The sequence below is a fragment of the Narcine bancroftii genome, chromosome 6, assembly GCF_036971445.1.
Source record: "Narcine bancroftii isolate sNarBan1 chromosome 6, sNarBan1.hap1, whole genome shotgun sequence".
Lineage (NCBI taxonomy): Eukaryota > Metazoa > Chordata > Chondrichthyes > Torpediniformes > Narcinidae > Narcine > Narcine bancroftii.
Genome location: NC_091474.1, coordinates 163,512,325 through 163,532,935, shown reverse-complemented (window position 1 = coordinate 163,532,935; position 20,611 = coordinate 163,512,325). Strand labels below are relative to the sequence as shown.

Sequence of the window (20,611 nt, the reverse complement as noted above, 5' to 3'; positions counted from 1 at the left end):
ATACCAATAAACTCAATTTCATTATCTTGATTCCAAACACTATCCAGAAAGGAGAGAAAAAGAGACAACAGTGGCATTACAAGGTGTGAGTGCTCAGAAAGACAGAGGCATGTGGCCCTGGATCAAGGGTTAGTGAAGATGCGGGAATGATTTTTAAAAAAACATGGGTTTGGTTACTTGCCTGCAGAGGCTTTGGGCAGTGAAGTCACCCCGTTGTTGAGGGGCAGTTACTGTGTTGATAGGACCTGCTTCCAGGACTAGATTGGCCAGGTGTTGAGTCTGCACCTTCCACAGTCCAGGTGTGAGAGGAACCAAACTGCACGCACACTCCCTGGCCATCATGCCCAGTGGCAACATTTTCATTAGCGGACAAAATGAATATCAGAATCAGAATTTACTGTCATGAACAAGTCATGAAATTCAGTGTTTTGTGGCAGCGTCAGAGGGCAAACATATTATAACCATCTTACGACATTACGAAATAAAATAATAAAAATAACAATAAGAGAGGATGAAAAGTAAGGCAGTGACTTTGGTTCATTAATTAGTCAGGAATCTGATGGCAGCGGGGAAGAAGCTGTCCTGCATTATTATTTCAGAAGTATCAGCTGTTTATCCACCCATCTGAGAATGGCTTTTTACAAATTACGAGTGGAAATAAAATGTCATGAGATTTTTTTCTGCAACGTTGCCTGCATTGTCCACAAATCAGCTTCAGCTTTTTGAAGTCCATCCTATCATATCGGTTGCTCTCCAATTGTGCCCTTCACTAATATTTGAGGTGAGAAAAATGAGCGCGTGTTCACTGTGGATGAGCACCAGTGACTCAGAGACACTTCTTGCCATTATACGCATCAACAACACTCTCCTATGAGAGTTCGTCAAAGAATTGACAAAAAAAAGTATCTCCAAGAGGAGGTATGTGCAGGTCGAACCAAACGCATGACTGAAGAGGCATATTTGAAGTCAAAATGAAAATTGGGAAGTAGTTGAATTAGGGAGAAAATTTCATGGTGCATCCCGAAACATTGTCCTCTAATGGGATTTCTTATCCAGACTTCCAGTATCTGCAGGTTTTGTCTTTTGCAATCCCTGACTAGTCTTGATGGAACTCATCCTTTAGCCATTATTTGCAGAGTGGAAATCTGTTCAACCTTTCCAGTATGCTTCACTATTACACAAGCCAAATGGAAGAGGCTCAGATGACCAACCTGGTCAGTATGGACAAATTGGACTTAAGGGTCTGTTTGCAAGCTGCGTAGCTCCATGCAGACACTATCGCTCTTCTGGCAGGTGAGACTTCCTCCCCTCTGTTCTCCCTCTATTTAAATGTTATCAGCAGTTCTTCAGTATCTAATGCCACACTCATCTGCATTATGTTTTCTTTCTGTCTCCATCCCATCACAGACATTTCATTTGTCCTACCCCTTCTCATCCCTCCTCTTCACATTGCTTGTTTTTGGAGTTTTCCCATTTCTAAAGAAGCAGTGTAAGCCTGCACCATTAACTTGTTTTCTCTCTCCATTGTGGCTGCCTGACCCGCAGTGCTCCTCAAGCATTGCACTGTTCATTAACTTGTCTTTTGTTTTTTTAAAACTTGAACAGAATTTTTAAATTTAGAGATACAAAACAGTAAAAGGCATTTCCAGCACTTTGAACCTGCGCTGCCCTAATATACCCATGTGACTAATTAAGCAACTAAACTGTATGTCTTTTGAAATGGGGTGAAACTGGAGCACACAGAGGAAATACATGCAGACATAGGGAGAATGTACCAACCTCTTACAGATTGGGCCAGATTTGAAGGTGAAGGGTGGGGGGGGGGGGGAAGGGTGGGGGGGAGCTGAAGGGTGGGGGGGAGGTGAAGGGTGGGGGGGAGGTGAAGGGTGGGGGGGAGGTGAAGGGTGGGGGGGAGGTGAAGGGTGGGGGGGAGGTGAAGGGTGGGGGGGAGGTGAAGGGTGGGGGGGAGGTGAAGGGTGGGGGGGAGGTGAAGGGTGGGGGGGAGGTGAAGGGTGGGGGGGAGGTGAAGGGTGGGGGGGAGGTGAAGGGTGGGGGGGAGGTGAAGGGTGGGGGGGAGGTGAAGGGTGGGGGGGAGGTGAAGGGTGGGGGGGAGGTGAAGGGTGGGGGGGAGGTGAAGGGTGGGGGGAGGTGAAGGGTGGGGGGAGGTGAAGGGTGGGGGGAGGTGAAGGGTGGGGGGAGGTGAAGGGTGGGGGGAGGTGAAGGGTGGGGGGAGGTGAAGGGTGGGGGGAGGTGAAGGGTGGGGGGAGGTGAAGGGTGGGGGAAGGTGGTGGGGGAAGGTGAAGGGTGGGGGAGGTGAAGGGTGGGGGGAGGTGAAGGGTGGGGGGAGGTGAAGGGTGGGGGGTGAAGGGTGGGGGGAGGTGAAGGGTGGGGGGAGGTGAAGGGTGGGGGGAGGTGAAGGGTGGGGGGAGGTGAAGGGTGGGGGGAGGTGAAGGGTGGGGGGAGGTGAAGGGTGGGGGGAGGTGAAGGGTGGGGGGAGGTGAAGGGTGGAGGGAGGTGAAGGGTGGGGGAGGTGAAGGGTGGGGGGAGGTGAAGGGTGGGGGGAGGTGAAGGGTGGGGGAGGTGAAGGGTGGGGGAGGTGAAGGGTGGGGGAGGTGAAGGGTGGGGGAGGTGAAGGGTGGGAGGTAGAAAGGGGAGGTGGTGTGGGGAAAAGAGGGGGAGAGTTGGGGAAATGAGAGAGTCTGAGATGAGGGTCTGATGGTTGGGGATGGAAGAAAGGGGATACAGACAGAGAGATGGGGTTGAGTAGGAAGAGGTGCATGGGTTAAGGAAGGGAAAAGAGTGATGGTAGGAAAGGATGAGCCTGTGGGTTCCAACAGCGATGTTATATGAAGGTTGTTCAGAGAGAGTGTCAGGCCACGGAGGGGTGAGGGTGGTGCAGAAGAACATTTTTGTGATTGTCTAGAGAAGGTGGAATGGGGAATATTCAAGGATTTGGTGGCGGATCTGAATTGACATGCTACTTTGGTCACCCACTTGATCAGAAAATGTGTACGAGTCTGTTCCTCCCAAGACTATCCAGGTGACTCCTAATCAGAAGCCGTTGTTGAACTGAGAGATCCACAAACTGAAGACAACCAGATCAGGGGCGTACAGATCAGGTGATTCATAAACATACAGAAAATCCAAGTAAAACCTCCAGAAGGCCATTATCAACACAGAGACAATTCAAGACCAAGCCAGATTCTCAAATGGATGTGCCAGCCAGGCCATCACATCCTGTGAGGTGAAACAAGGCAGCAAGCTCAATGCCTTCTATATTTGTTTTAAAAGGGAAAACATTGATGCCCCTTAATATCCCAAAGCCCCCTGTAATTCTATGCTCCCAGTTTCTGAGGGGGAGGTGAAAAAATCCTTCAGGAGGGTGAATCCTCAGAAGTGCCCAGGTCCTTAAAAGCTGTATAAACCAATCGGCGAGAGCTCATGTAGATATTTTCAATCTCTCGTTGCTACAATCTGAGGTCACAACCTGTATCAAAAGGACATCCATTACTCAAGGCCAAGAAGAGCAAGGTGACCTTCCTCAACAACCATTGGCTGGCAGTACTTACAACTACCATGATGTGCTTTGAGAAGTTAGTTATGGACCTGAACCCTTGCCGATCATCGCAAGTCAACTGTGGATGTTAGATCACCTCGACCACAGGAACACCTCCATCAGGCTGCTGTTCCATTAACAACAGCTCAGTAATGAGAATCACAAAACAAGCAAAACTAGGCATCTGATTCTCTCTCCGTTCTGCTGTAACTGAATCTTTGTCTTCCTCATTGGGAGAGCCCAATCAGTGTATATCCACGTTCCAAGAAGTCTAAGGAGATTTAGCAAATCCTCCTATATGGCATCAAATTTCTACAGGTGCACTGTGGAAAGTAGACTGGTTGCATTAGATCCTGGTTTGGTCATTTGAGGGCCAGGAATACAGAAGGCATGAAACACAGCCAAGTCCATCACTGCTCCAACTCCACAAAGGGACAGTCAATTGTAACACCAATTTTTTCTCACCCTTTGGGAACTGTGAATATTTATCAACTTTCTTTTGTATCTATGATCACTCTTTAATTTAATGTATACTATTGTTTTTTTTAAACAAAGTACCTGTTCGGCTGCAGCAAGGTGCACATGTACATTGTTACAGAGTATATGAAAATAAGATCATTATCATTATGTGTGGAAAATATGATGTGCTCACATTAGCAGGAAAATAACCATAGTGAGATATTGCAAAGCTCTGAGCCTAGTACATGATCTGAGAATAAATTAAGAAACCTAATGGAATGTTACTTGTCCTACTTACACTGAAAAGGTGTTATTGTTGTATCCACAACCCGCCTCTGAGAGCTGGTTTGCTTGTTCACACAGAATTGAAAAAAGCTGTCTTTGTCAGTCCAATACACTCCATCGCTGAGACTACCCCTATCGTGGCAGATTGAAGCTGGATAAGTCTAGACACCACCCCACCCTCCCCCCACCAATCCACCTTCAATGCTTTCATACAGCACTGGAAAGTCGGATAAAATCTGGCTTTCAAGCATTGTGTGAAAGGGTCGATTGTTTGTTGCCAGGGGATTTGAATACAATATGAGAATTTAATCAACTGTGTCTGCATACAAGATGCTCCTGAGTTTTAGCTTTGACAGAGAATTTTAAATAACTGCAGCATTCTCAGTTTTGGTCAAAATCAGAAAGAGAAATTCTTCGGAGCACTAGTTTGCATCTCACATTTCCTCAGCCTCATATCATTTACCCAGCATCTCTGGATAAACTTGCCGAGGTGATGCTCAACTAGTTTTGGGTATTTAAGTATTGAAGACTTTCCTCTCTAGTTTTTGAAGTCTGGCTGAAACATCATTGAATTTTCCAAGGACTACTTTCTGATACAATTCCAAATATCATTCAAATGGTTACTCAGATCAGTTGTAAAAATACAAAATTATTAGAGCAATCTCCCAAAATTTTGTGTTTTTACTACAGTGTCTGTAGACTTTTATATTTCAACTGACTGCTTTCCTGCCTAAACATTGCTTGCCAACTCCAATACTAAGTAAATAATGCACAGGCAACTTGGGACATTTACAGATTTAATGTACAGGTGCGTTCCAGTTGATAAAAATCATAAGTTGAAAAAGAATACCGTACCTACCATTTTTTAATAATTAAATTTTGAACACCTTTATTCCACACTGAAAAAATCATTAACGTACACAGCTGAAAGCACACTGGGCATGAAGAATGTTTGAAACATTGAACTGAAATTAATTGCTGGATGGTGAGGACGCCCACATGGGCGTTCAGTCGACATGATGGGTAGTTTACAGTGCACTTGTTTGCATGATTGCATAATTGAGTCAGCATCGGGAGACAGTATGCTGTACAATACTCCCACATGATGCTGCCATTGCCCAACATCGCAAGGGAGTAGCGTACTGCATAATTGCAAGCTCGGGAACAGATCAGAATTCAAAATTGAAAGTACAGATTCAAACCATTCTAACTTTGAAAAATCGCAAGTCAGACCATAGTAAGTAATAATTGCTGGAAGCTGACAGTGCCTCATTTGATTACCTTCAACTTGATGAGATGCAAATTGACAAAAGTGCTGAAGAAACTCAACAGATCATGCAGTGTTCCTGACATAACAAAGTTATGTAACCAACGTTTCTGCCCAAAAAGTTGGTCCACATCTTTGCGAAATAAGGAATGCTCTGTGACTTGCTGAGTTTCTCCAGCAGTTTTATGCATTGAACTATAATTACAGCATCTGCAGTCTTTCTTGCTTAACCCGAGATACAAATTGAAATCATTCTTCCAATTACACATATGAAGCTCACTCAAACTGGCACTGTTCCACCTGCCTTGATTAAACCCCAGTTCCACACTATCCAATTATTTTTCTAAGCTTCAATGAAATATTCAATGAAGAATCAGATGGCCAAACAAGAAGAAAACAAATCAAATGAATTAAAAGAGGCCATCATTGAAAACATGTACAAGTCATACATTCTTAAGGAATAATTGAGATGCAAGTATTGGACACTGGACCAGCATGACCATTTCTTGCTTCTGGAGCAATTGCACACAAGCTTTCTTACCAATATTTGTCAAAGATTTACAACGAACAGCTTGAAGGCTGATTGTTTAATTCCTGCTCCATCAAAGTGTACCACAATTCTCATATGTTTGCAACTGAGTTACACGCAAGGCCCAGAGGAGTCAATTATAGTTGTGTTTTTTTTTAAAAACAGAAATTCTGCAATATTTCATCAGGAAGATCTGAAACTGAGCCAGCTTTGGTCGTTTACACTGAAAAGAAGTCAATTTTTTTTCGGGACAGTGTATCTTTTTACACAGCAAGCCCACATCCCGCAAGCAAAAGAGGCAGGTCGTGTAATTCAACAGTGTCAGCGTTGTTTTTTTCCCCCAAAAAAAGGCTCAAAAATATTTCTCCAATCTTGTATGCAAGGTTGAAATTAGGGTTATAATGATGATAAACGCTGACAGTAACCCTGTCAGCCCCCACACTGCTCATTGTTGTGTTGAGAAAGTATCAGGTTCGAGAGACGCAGGGGTTTGCAATCAAACAATACTTATATTAAAACACAACAAATCATAGTGGGAATAAAATGTACACAATTTATAAGAACGTGGGAAAATCTACTACAAGTATTGATCTTTCCCTGTGGATTTCAAATTTTTCCTTTCCATTCACAATCATTGGGGGCGAGTGGTGAGCTGTCGGGGGGAGAGGGGGGCATTGGGCTTCAGACTGTTCAGACTGAGGGCAGACCCACAGAACGGCTTGCTCACAGCCTAAGAAGACATGAGACACCTGGGGACAGCTGAGAGCAGGGCAGTGGGATCAGTGTGGGGGATGGTCTTAGTGTCATTCCCTAACACTAATCTCTCTCCTTTAGTCAGAAGGTTTGTCAGTGACTGTCTTGAATACATTCAGTAACTGAGTATTCACACCTTCCTTCTGTAGAGTTCTAGACTCAGTTCCCTTTGATTCATACCGAACTTTTATCTTATTCATGAATCATCAAGCCCAATTTTGAAAGGCCAGTAGCCACCCCACATCTGTCCTGTCAAGAGCATGAATTATGTACTTATGAATTAAATCATCTCTCATTCTCCTCCCAGCAACACATCAATGTTTCACCCCCCCTAACGAAACGGTGAATCTAGTAGAGGATGCATCACTATTTCATCATCAGCTCATTTCATCCACAGGTCATTTCAGACTTCTGCATTTATGGAAGCATGCATAGATATTGAGATGGGCTAAACCCCAAATGTCTGTCAATCAGGTATTCGCTGTCAGCCAGATCGACTCTGCCTTTTACCTTTGCTGTATAATTGTAGCTGTGGATTGTCACCTTATCATGGTGGAGAAGCTTGTGTGGTCCTGAGGTCCTGAGAGTGATGCCATCTGGCGCTATGCTTCTGGTAGGGCTACTGACAAAGAACAATGCAACTAAGATCCCAACGTTGGAATTGGCAGATGAAGTTACCCTGAACTCAACGGCTGTGAAGATGGACAAAGGCTCCAACAAATCCATCAGCTCCAATTGTTGTGGTTTCCATGCCATTGGAACTAGTTGGTTGATTTGTGATGTATCATGTGCTTCTTGGAGTGAAACATTAAGTCCACGTTAAACAAATACATGCACAGGGATCTTCACTCTGTGGATCAACTGGAAGGAGAGCCACAATAATGATGATAATTGGAGCTCTATCTGGCAGATCTGGTGTCAAAACAATGATGCCGGGTTGGTGCTGGACCCAGCCACACTTTGTGATTGCCCTCACCCATCTCCATGAGCGGCCCAAAGCCACAGAGAGCAGGCAGCAGGCTGATGAGACAGATGTATTATTATTCAAAAAAGATTTTTCCTGTTGTCCAACTTGCATGTTTTGTCCAAGTTTTAAATGTTTACACATACACATCCTTACCCAAGAATGCCAAAAGCGCCTTTTACACTGCCGGCATTCCAGGAATTTTACTAGCTCTGTTGCCGGAAAAAAGCCAGGACTGAAACGACACCCACCCCACCTCCCCCCTCCCCACCATCCCTCCCACCTTTTCCATCTCGGTGCTTTTTAGACAGCAGGTGTTCCAGGAAAAAGGAGCAAATGTCCCCGATTGAAAGGGCAGTGTAAAAAGCATAAATCATTCAAGGAACTATTGTAACCCATTACTGTCTTTTTTGATTCTGCTTCACATTCACTTGTGCTCTGGAATACTCACAGTTCCATTCATCCCAATCCAAGGTTCACTTCATCAAATGGAATCCTGACTGCAAGATACTGCTTGTTTTTGAAGGAAAGCATCATTTAAATAAATAGCCATGTTTTAAATGTTTACACTGGAATTTATTATTTTTAATTTTGACATACAGCACACAGTAACAGGCCCTTTCAGCCCAAAAGCAGGGGTGCAGTGCTAATTTTTTAGGTGCCGGACCGCACCAAAAATGGCGACAAGGAAATGCTGGAGCGGCCCCGTGAGGTTCCAGAGCAGTATTCTAGTGAGCTCTGGCAGCACTGTATCCCTGCCTGAGCTCTGGCAGCACTGTATCCCTGCCTGAGCTCTGGCAGCACTGTATCCCTGCCTGAGATCTGGCAGCACTGTATCCCTGCCTGAGCTCTGGCAGCACTGTATCCCTGCCTGAGCTCTGGCAGCACTGTATCCCTGCCTGAGCTCTGGCAGCACTGTATCCCTGCCTGAGCTCTGGCAGCACTGTATCCCTGCCTGAGCTCTGGCAGCACTGTATCCCTGCCTGAGCTCTGGCAGCACTGTATCCCTGCCCACAAGTCTGTGCTGCCCAATTGACCTACAGCCCAGATATGTTTTAAAGGGTGGGAGGTAACCAGAGTACCAACTGGAAACCCACACAGATACAGGGAAAACATTCAAACTCCTTTCAGACAGCGTTGAATTCAAATCCCAGTCGCTGGTGCTGTGACAGTGTTGCATGCTACAGTACAGTGCCACCCCAAAATCTGTGCAATGGCTAGTTTCTTTTAAAATTTGTAAATCTTACACAGTAAATCAACCACTAGTAGAATACAAGTAAAGAAAATGCTTCTGAGTTGCACACTACTCAAAATTCTACGTTTGACCCCAGCCTACAGAAAATTGAGTCGTATTAGCTGGCAGCTCCTGTTGGTTTCGGCTAAGTATTTGAAATCTTCCTAATTGCCAATCAATAATGACCTGCTGAAACAATTATCCATAGATATTAAATGAGGATTAATTAGCAGAAGTTCACCAAAAATTATTGCTGTGGTTTCAGCTGCTGTTATCCCTCTCTCCCAACACTGGGTTCCAAAGTACAAGGAGGAGAGTGCATAGTAAGTGACCAGAAAGCAGCCCTTGGACGGCCCAGGTCAAATTTCTTCTCTTCAGCACCTGGCTCAACCACTATCCCCCACAGATATTCACTGCGTTCATTTTCAAACATGAAAAATTATAACTCAAACCAAAATCAAAGGGTTGTTGGTGGTTGTACGCTGCAAACTTTCCGTAAACTCCACTTCAACCAAGCATTCAAAACCCCATCCTCACTCAAAATTGCTCATCAATTTTAATTTTTTTCTTCCTTTTCCAAATTATCTTAGGGCATTTTCCAAACCAAACAGGAAGAACTGCTCAGGCAGCAAAATACAAGCACTAGTCACCAATTTTAGGTGGGGGGGGGGGGGGAATTACTGGATCTCCTGCAGCATGCAGAGCAGAAAGATTGGTGAAATGGAAAAATGTTAACATTTAATCATTGAGGAGACAGGGGTCAAGTTGTTACATCATCAAATCTGTTCCACTATATTGCAAATTACACTCAATTATAATCTCAACTAATATACTTTTCATTTCCTTGGTCATCTGAAAAAAACTGATTATGTAACTGTTCACAGAGCACATAAATGATTTGGGTCCAAGAGTGGCATATTCAAGTTGACTGATGATACTAAATTGAGTGGAGATGCAAACTGTATGGACACATGGAGTCTGCCACATGATAATAGATAGGTTAGAAAGTAGGCACTTATCTGTCATATGCAGTACAACATTCATTAATGTGAAATCATCCATTTTGAAATGATAAATAATAGTCTGATCTACTATTTTAACATGAAAAATTGCTGTTGTTTAAAAAGACCTGGAAGTACTTGGACATGGATCACAAAGTTAGTTTGCAAGTTCAACAAGCAACTTCATTATTAGTGACACTAAGAGTCAGGAGGTTCAGCTGCTGCTCAGGGTACTGGTGAGACCACACCTGGAGTATTATATCCAGTTCTACCCAGCGCAGTTGGATCTACAGCAGCATGGATTCGATGCTGTCGGCCTCTGCCATCTCGAGTACTTCGACGTTAGGGATGAAAGCGCTCCAATGGATTTTGAGGATGGAGCGGAGACAACGCTGGTGGAAGCGTTCTAGGAGCCGTAGGTGGTGCCGGTAGAGGACCCATGATTCGGAGCCGAAGGAGTGTGGGTATGACAACGGCTCTGTATACGCTAATCTTTGTGAGGTTTTTCAGTAGGTTGTTTTCCCAGACTCTTTTGTGTAGTCTTCCAAAGGCGCTATTTGCCTTGGCGAGGCTGTTGTCTATCTCGTTGTCGATCCTTGCATCCGATGAAATGGTGCAGCCGAGATAGGTAAACTGGTTGACCGTTTTGAGTTTTGTGTGCCCGATGGAGATGTGGGGGGGCTGGTAGTCATGGTGGGGAGCTGGCTGATGGAGGACCTCAGTTTTCTTCAGGCTGACTTCCAGGCCAAACATTTTGGCAGTTTCCGCAAAACAGGACGTCAAGCGCTGAAGAGCTGGCTCTGAATGGGCAACTAAAGCGGCATCATCTGCAAAGAGTAGTTCACGGACAAGTTGCTCTTGTGTCTTGTGAGTTTGCAGGCGCCTCAGATTAAAGAAATCTCTTGGTGCCTGCCACATTGTCCACCGCCAGTGGGCTGATATCGCCTCAAACCGTGCATCTTGGCGCCTCACAGTTCGGCGGGCAGCAACCTCCTTTGAAGAAGACCGCAGAGCTCACCTCACTGACAAAAGACAAAGGAGGAAAAACCCAACACCCAAACCCAACCAACCAATTTTCCCCTGCAACCGCTGCAACCGTGTCTGCCTGTCCTGCATCGGACTTGTCAGCCACAAAAGAGCCTGCAGCTGACGTGGACATTTACCCCTCCATAAATCTTCGTCTGCGAAGCCAAACCAAAGACGAGACTCAAGAAAGGATAGGAGGCAGCGCAGGGGTTCACCAGGTTGATTCTAAAAATGAAGGGATTTATTTCTTAAGTAGAGATGATACTGATCCAAGTTTAGAAGGAAGAGGTGGGATCTAATGGAGACACACAAAATGATGAAAGGAATAGATAAGAAAGAAGCAGGGAAGTTCTTTCCATGGTAGGCAAGACCAGATCTAGGGGGCATAGCCTCAAGATTTCAGAGATGAGTAACAGAGTTGTGAATCTGTGGAATTCTCTGCCCTACAAAACAGTAGAGATTGCCTCATTGAAATGCATTCAAGAAACAGATATAGTTCTGAACAATAAGGGCTATTTGGAAAAGGCAGTTAGGTGGAGCAGAGTCCACAGCCAGAAAAGCCATGATATAATGAATGGCAGAGTAGAGTCAATGGCCTGTTGGCCAAATCCTGCTCCTAGCTCTTGTGTTTGTATCCCAAAACAGAATAACCACATCAAAACTGAATTAAGCAACTCAAAACTAAAAGCAGTAGATTGCAATTGAGCATATTTAACACAATTGAGATATAATGAGTGGAAAGTATTAGTGCACACTCTTAGCCACAAACAGTTGTCAATTTGGCACATCTTGCATGTATAACAATTGGTTTATCACAATGAACTGTGAATGATCTTCAGTGTTGAATTGTTTCAAAACATGAAAGTTATGATGCTGTTAATAGCATTTAGTTTATGCAAACATACCCATTTCCTGAAATATCTGTCAATTACACTCCATTTTATATTCAACTGTGCCTGGCATATATTATGAATTTTCCATTTTAAATGTGTAATGTGGTTACTAAAAAAGATAAAATTTAAAATGAAAAGAAACAGCATTGTTGAGGGATTTTTTTGGACTTCAGGAGTTGGCATCTAATCGAGTACATCACAATGTGGTCACTATTGTAATTGAGGAAATGCAGTAGTTAATTAGTGTATAGCACATTTGCAGAAAGAACAATTTGTTTATGATTAGATAATCTATTTTAGGTATGACAAAATTAATACCCTTGGATCTTTCAAGTCCCACCTGAGAGTCGTGCTTTTGTTCAGCATCTCATCAAAAAAAAATGACTGGAAAGGCAAGTCAGATCACATGCTGAACTTATCAAACTAGTTGGAACGGACAACTGCCCAACTCACAGGCAAGTGTGATGTCAACTGCAAACCCACAGCCTCCATCTGGCAGAATGACAAAGTGCTACAACAACTCTATCCCACAAGTTATTCAATATTCTGAAACATCACAAAATGCTGGAGGAACACATCAGACCAGGCAGCATCCATGAAAAGAAATAGGCCATCAACATTTCAGGCTGGAACCCTCCATTGGTAATACCAAGAATCTGGCAGTAGCCCAAATAATTCAAAATTCTGACATAAATAAATCACTGTTGCTTCACCACTGACAGGATAAATTCTAGATCTCCCTCCTAAAGGTTCTCCTGGAAAACCTTCAAACTCGCTTCACCACTTCCTGAAGTTGCAATAAATATATTAATTTAAAACACAGCACTAACTTTTCTAAAAACATAATGCTGGAGAAACTCAGCAGGTTAAACAGTGTACTTTATGAAGCACATAACTAATGTTTCAGGTTTGAACCCTTCATCAAGATATGAACAAAATGTAGGTAGGTGCCTACAAATGTAGGTAGGTCGTCACTGTTGAAGGGCTTCAATCACAGTGTCTGCAGACTTTTGTGTTTTACAACTGCTATAATTTTTCTCATGCTTTTCTCATCTTCTTGTTCACTTCTTTAAATGCACTGTCTCCTTGCTGGCATAGCATGGGAGTATCACAGCAGTCTACATCTGGCTTCTGCACCAATACAGAAATTGCTTATAATGTTGTACTTCTACTGCCTCTTGGCCAAGATCAGCTCTGTCAAAGCAGATCCAAACTCATTTCAAAAGGTAATGCTCTTCAATATTTATCTCGTCATGCAAATCTGAAATTTAATGCAATAAAATCCTTTCAGTTTTTCTCTCCTCTATACTCTGGTAATTATCTTTGCTGCCGTGATCTGATGCAGGGAAATGACATCTGTGATGACAGGTTTAGTTTTCATCCACAAAAATTGAAGATTAACTGTGCAAATGGAAGTTCCTTGCTCACAACCAAATGCATCCACACTACTTCAGGTGCAAGTCAAAGATATTGTCACTTAAGTCTCTTTGACTATTGTCTGCTACTGTCCTCATCTTCAAAGATACCCAATACTTTAGTGAGTCTTTCTGTGATAATCATTTTCCAATTCCACCAGGAGATTCCTTCTTCAGGCAACATTTCACATCACCCACCATCTCTGCGGAGGGTTTAGCTGATATTACCTTCAAAAGCTAATGACTTTAAATCTAACTAACACTCTAGTGTGGCTAATGCCTTTCAACTGACACCAAGACATTGATGCACTGTTGGATAAAATGTAAAACTAAACTTACATTTGTTCTCACAGCTGAAATAAACATCATCGCAACAAAAGGGCATTATCCCTCACATCCTGACTTAACGTTTCATCTTTCTCTCTGCATCAATATTTTATCATTATTGTTTGCAGGATCTTTGTGTTGATAAATGCATGGTTTCCTACATTACCATTGAGACTACGCTAAAGAACCTCTTTGGCAAAACCCCACTCTGAAATGTCCTGAATAAGACTGTATAAATGTTTCCTTAATTCTAAAACAGGTGTGGTGATACAACCACCATACTGGCGGCATTACTACCAGCCTATTGCAAGGGGCAACCTTTGTACCTGCAGGTTGGCAACCTGGGAGGCTGCCCCACCTGACCAGTTGTCAATCACTGGCCTATAAATAGGCTCGAGTCGGCTCCTCCGACACATGGCACCAGCAAAGGACAGCCAGGCGCACGTGGAGACAGCAAAGATATTAAGACTGGCGTGAACCTGATAAAAAGAGTCCTTGTTGTGGAAAGCAAAGGAGGGACAGTCTATGATGAACTCATGACAGAGTACAAAGACCTATTTCAGGGTCTAGGCTGCCTTCCAGGAGAACACACAGAGTGTATAAATGTGCCCCACCGATAATACATCCATGCAGAAAAGTTCCACTTGCGCTTCAAAAGCAACTAAAAGCAGAGTTGGACAGGATGGAAATCCTGAACGTGATTCAGAAGATAGATGAGCCAACAGAGTGGGTGAGTTCACTCATCCTTGTGGACAAAAAAGAATATAAAGTTTAGAATTTGCCTGGATCCAAGAGATCTAAGTAAAGCAATAAGGAGAGAACACTTTAAGCTTCCGACGCGTGAAAAAATCATGTCACAGTTTGCAAATGTAAAGTTTTTCAGCAAGTTAGATGCATCATCAGGTAAAATTAGATGAAGCAAGTTCAAGATTGTGCACGTTCAATAGTCCATTTGGCAGATACAGATTCCTAAGGTTACCATTCGGGATTGCATCAGCTCCTGAAGTGTATCACAAAATTATCCATATGGTCTATGAGCACCTGAATGGAGTTGATACCTCAATGGATGACATCATAGCATTGGGAACCATGAGAATGGAGCATGATGAGAGACTAACGAAAGTGCTGGAAGCAACAAGGAAACCAAACCTGAAGCTGAATAGAGAGAAATGCCAGCTCCGGGTGACTGAACTAACATTTGTAGGAGATATTATTGGCAGTGATGGCATCAGACCAGATCCCAGAAAGGTGTCTGCCATTGGGAACATGCCAAGGCCACAATACAAAATGGATGTACAGAGGTTTAATGGAATGGTTAACTATATGGGTAAATTCATATCCAACCTCTCAGAAAAGATGGCTCCATTGAGAAGACTAACAGAAAAGAACATTGAATGGGAGTGGAACCATGAGCATGAAAAGTCATGGAGCGAACTAAAGAAACTGGTCACAGAGGAACCAGTTCTGAGGTTTTAGAACTCTAGCGAGATCCATTAAGATATCATCAGATGCATCACATAGTGGGCTCAGTGAAGTTCTTCTACAAAAATATGATGATTGGAAACCATTGCATATGCATCATGCTCGATGACAGACGCGGAGACACTATGCGCTCAAATTGAAAAGGAGCTACTCAGCATCACATATGCCTGTGAAAAATTTCATCAGTTTGTGTCAGGACAAGCAATCAGTGTAGAGACTGACCATAAGCCCTTGATTGCATTGTTCCAAAGGCCATTAAATGAATGTGCACTTCTTAGAATATAAAGAATGATGATTAGGCTGCAACGCTACACACTGAATGTAGCGTACACTCTGGGTAAGCTAATGTACACATTGTCTAGAGCTGTTGACATGAGAGAGCCCGCAAACACCAAAACGGAGGAAGACATGAACGCCTTCATGGACATGATCACAAGTGCACAGCCCATATCAGATGCAAAAATGGAGCTCATAAAGTCAGAGACAAAGAAAGATGAAACACTGAGAAAATGCCTACTGGAGCTCTACACTGGTGACCAAGTAAGGCTAATGGACTCAAAAGGGAACTGTCCTTAGTGAAGTCCAACCAAGATCATGCACTATTCAGACTGATAGTGTTGTTCTGTGAAGAAATCGTCAAGATCTTTAAATGGGATCAGGCACAGTAGATGGAAAGACGGATACTGTTGAACAACTTGAATGTACATCTGAGAAGACATCATCTACAAAGGAAGCAAAATCCTTATCCCAAAGTCCGAGAAAAGAGATGCTTAAAAGGATATCTCGGAATCAAAGAAAAGAGCACGAGAGGTGATGTACTGGCCAAGAATCAACAATGATATAACAAATAAAGTGTCAAGCTGTACAATATGCCAGAAATATCAAGCAAGCAATCCTGCAGAACCACTAAAGCCACACCCAGAACCATACAGACCTTACCAGAAGGTAGGCGCTGGCCTATTTGAATGTCAAGGACTATCTTGTATTCACAGACTATTGCTCCCTGCATCCAGAGATGTGTAAACTGAACACCACGACGACAAATGCTGTAATAACAGGTATGAAAGCCATATTCTCCAGACATGGCGTGGCAAGCGAGGTCTTCACAGACAATGGACCCCAGTTTTGTAATTTAAAGTTTCGAGTGTTTGTCAAAGAGTGAGACTTTTTACACATCATATCAATTTTTCATTTTTCACACTCCAATGGTCTCATGGAAAAATCAGTAAAGACAGTGAAAAGACTGATGAACAAGGCAAAAGATAGTGGAACAGACTTCATCCAAAGCATGCTAGTATATCACAATGCTGCTCCAGTGTGGTATGTCACCAGCACAACTCCTTATTGGACGCAGACCAAGATCAAACCTATCCATTCAGGAGAACCTCCTAAAGACAAAAGAGGGGGAAAAAGTGAGGAAGTTCAAAGACAACTCAGATTCAAGGAGAATCAATTAGGAGATCATCAAGGCATGTGAATCCTCCTAAGAGGCTCATTGATCAAATTTAAAGACTCCTGTTATAGAATGAAGTGCTGCTATCTTATTCGCTCTTCAAGTTTTAGTGTATGTAAATGTGAACACAAAAAACAAGTTTTAAAAATGTTATCAATGTTGATAATGATGAAAATATAATTTCCTGATGTTAAAGTTAAAATTGCAGAGTTTTACAAAGAAAACATGTTAGTTAAAAGTAAGCTATTTTTGTTTTAAGAAAGGAAGATGTAATGATAGGGATCATGGTTGCAATGCAACTTACTGTCTGATTAGACTTGGCTGCCAGCAAGGGGCTGACACATCCTGTATCTGTAATGGAGACTTGCAGCCTCATGGTATGCCTCATGTGCAGTTTACATCAACTTTAAAGTAAAGAACTTTTTCCTTCATCCATGTGTTGTCTAAGAACTCACACATACAAATACAAGATGAAACACAGAGTTTGAGCTGATTAAATGCTGTAGTAATCTTCTCGTGTTTTATGTTTGCTTGCTGCACCATGGCACATCACAACAGGATAATAGACTGAAAAATCTCTCTTCTCCAATAATGTCCCCTTATTAAGCAGTTTTTTAAAAAAAACAATTAATCTCAGATTGTTTCAAATATTTGCATGAGAAATAAGTTTTGATTGGGAGCAAAAGTTGGCAGACTTGAACATTTTTCACCTACAAGTTCCCCGATCAGTCACACACTATACTATCTTGGAAAAAATGACATTCTGATATCATTTGTGGGTCTAAATTCTGGAACCATCTACCTAATGATGTTGTGTGCCTAACTGCAGCAACCTCCTACTTCAATCACAAGGACAAATAAGGATGGCAACTATTGTTGAACATTCCAACATTTTCATCTCAAATGAAGAAAAACACATTCACTACAGATCACAGACCTCTCCAGACCTCAGCCCTTAACAAATACAAATTAAAAAGGAATTGTGAGTTGATCACTAATATATTTTTAGAAAACAGTCCTGTGACAAACTGCTGGAGATGTAATTGGTTACAAATTATATACTAAAGATATCCATCTTTAAAATGATCTTGAACATCTTAGATGCTTAACAAAGTAATTTTGTGAAATAACATGAGCAGTTTTTTTGAAATTCATCTCAAAACCTGGTGGAACTGAGTCGATTTTGAACATGTCGTCATGGTGTGGAACTAGATGGACTGACCGCAATTAGAATAAAAATGATTCAATCAACTCAAAACACTAAGCCAAAACACTAAGATTTATACAATTATTTATGGGGGGGGGGGGGAGGGAACGTTAGAGAGATGTTGATAGGTATGTCACACCTTGTACTAATTGTTTTAATGAAGTATTATTTAACAGCCAATTAGACAATGTCCTACCATTCAATTATAGTTGGCAGCACTTTGAATCAGTGGGAGTGGATTTTGAAGTGTTAAAATACCAAACAATAAGGCTAAAAGTAGAGCAGCAGCCCAGAGGCCTACCCCACAGACTGAAGCCTGTGTGGTGGATTGCAGAACTGTGGGCATGACCACACTGGGCTCGGCCTTCTGTCCCAGTAGCTCCTCCCTGTAAGATCCCTCATAAAGGCTGCAGCCCTGGTCTCCTCCCTCATACCTGCCTTGGACATGAGCCAGCAGCATGTAGAGGCATGCCAAGGTTTTCTGATCAATAAAGCCTTTGACTACTTGCTTTGTGTCTGCGAGTGGTCATTGATTGTGCTACAATTTATTAATCAGAATTTTAACTGCCATGGACAAGGCAATTAGACTGGAGAAGCTGGAAACTGATCCCAAGGAACCAGAGGCCTCCATCACGTTCAACATTTAGCTACATTACTTGAAGGTGCCACAAGATCATGGCCGACAGTGATTGATCTGATCTCCTCTTCACCACAGTGGGCCACTGAATGTACCAAATAATCTGTGGCTGTAATGGATATGAAGAGCAATGGCCCTACCATGACAGCAATACAGAGCCCCAAGAGTTTCATAAGGACTATGTCGGAGCTGTGTTACGAGCCCAGAGGACCCCAAAACCTAGCAGCAATAGATATTCACCAAGACAAATGGTTACTTAAACAAAAGTTGCTTTTAATTATATTTAAACATGAAAACAGAATCAAACTTTAACTTATCATTATCGACTTACTTAACCCCCTTCTAATTCTAAGTGCACGTGTATGTAATGTGTCCAAGTCCAAAAAAGTTCTTCGATTCACAGTCCAATCTCAATTCTCATTCCTCCAAGTTCACTGGTTGCAGGCAATTCTTACACTGTGCACAGAATTTAACATTTATAAAGTTCACCAGGCTTTGGTGCTTGAAAGGTAAATGGTTACCACTCAGGAAGGTTCTTGTCAGTTTTCAAAGAGAGATTTGTTGCTCTAGGACATCCATAATTGATTCCTTTTTAATCAGCCACTTCAGTGTCTCGTTGAGAAAACCTGCCCCCTTCAGGGTTCTCCAGATGATAACCTCTTTCTTTCAGGTCACCACAGAGTTCCTTATTCTTTCTCTTGTTCTGAGTGAATAAGTCCTTTCCTCTTACATGAACCACAAGGGCTTTGACCAGGCTGAATTAAAAACTCACAACTCATCTTCCAAATGGGGTTTTCCACAAACTTGCCAGCTTGACCTGTTCCAGTCCCAGCTGCTGTTGCTGGCTGTAACACTGTAGAGCTGATCTCTCTCTCTCTCTCTCTCTCTCTCTCTCTCTCTGAGAGAAAAAGCCTGCTTTACTCTCTCTGCTTGCCAAACGACATGACCCTCTTAGAACAGCTCCAGACAATCTGCGGCTCCAACAAGATCTTTCATCTGTTGCCTTTTTGTAAACAACAATCCATTAGTGAAGTCTCTTGGGCACTCTCCAAAGCTCTTGCAAAGGTTGTGGAGCTGGTATGTCTAGCATTAGCAGAGCTCCAGTATTTCAAATAAGATCCATTTTAAAGTGTTTGTATGAGAAAGAATATCTTTTTCTATACAAGTTTTTTTTTCTTTAAAAAAACTTTTTATTATATATTTTTTCTATATATATGTTTTCTTTTTTTTCTCTCTTTTTTTTTTCTTTTTTTTAGTTTTTTTATTATTAGTTGTTTTCTTTTCGTTTAAGTTCTTTTTGTTTTTGTTTTTTCATATATATTCTTATATAATAAAATTTTTTTGGATTAATAATTAATACTTAATTAATTTTTTTTGTTTATATATATATATATCGATCTTTTTTTTAAGATATATATTTTTTATTTTTTTATTATACTAATAGTATTAATTCTTCACTCTTTATCGTGGGGGTGGGGAGGGGGTTAAAAATAGGTTTTTTTTTTAGTCTTAGTTTTTAGTTGTTAGGGGGAGATGCCGAGATTGGTATTGTATTAACTATGTTACTTTGTACTTGTATTACTTTATTTTGTATTTTTTCTGTACGTGAATTACTTACTTTCTTCATATGTTAAAATTAATAAATAAAGTTTTGAAAAAAAATGTTTGTATGTGACCTACTCTAACAAACTTTTCCCAATATATCTCCCAAAAACATATCTATATACTCTGTCAGCTGCAGGTGCCAAGATGTGACTGAAGCAACCTACCAGAAGGAGCTCATTCGTGAAGGGCTAGTCATGGCTTTCACTCCTATCACACAAGGGAGCGACTTCTAGAGAAAGGTCAGATGGCCCAATTGCTCGAGACTGCCCAAAAGAACATGGAGGCCTACTCAGCAGGTCACGTGGCCACCAGGTGGGGAGAACAGGTGACACCATCTTGAGACTCAGGTTCCCTGACTTCCCACCACCGAGCACACAAAGTGCAACTACTACAGCCAAAGCAAACACCTGCAAAAGTATTGACTGGCCCGAGCGTGACCTGCTCAAACTGCCAGAGGAAAGGGCGTACAGCAGGATATGCCACTCTAAGCCCCACTCTAGCAGTGTGGCATGTGGACC

At 42.3% G+C, this 20,611-nt stretch overlaps 1 protein-coding gene across 1 annotated transcript in view; it reads right to left on the bottom strand.

The window, feature by feature from the left end:
* gareml (GRB2 associated, regulator of MAPK1-like) overlaps window positions 1-20,611 on the bottom strand; it is a 183,292-nt gene that overhangs the window by 140,068 nt on the left and 22,613 nt on the right. The window lies entirely within an intron of this gene.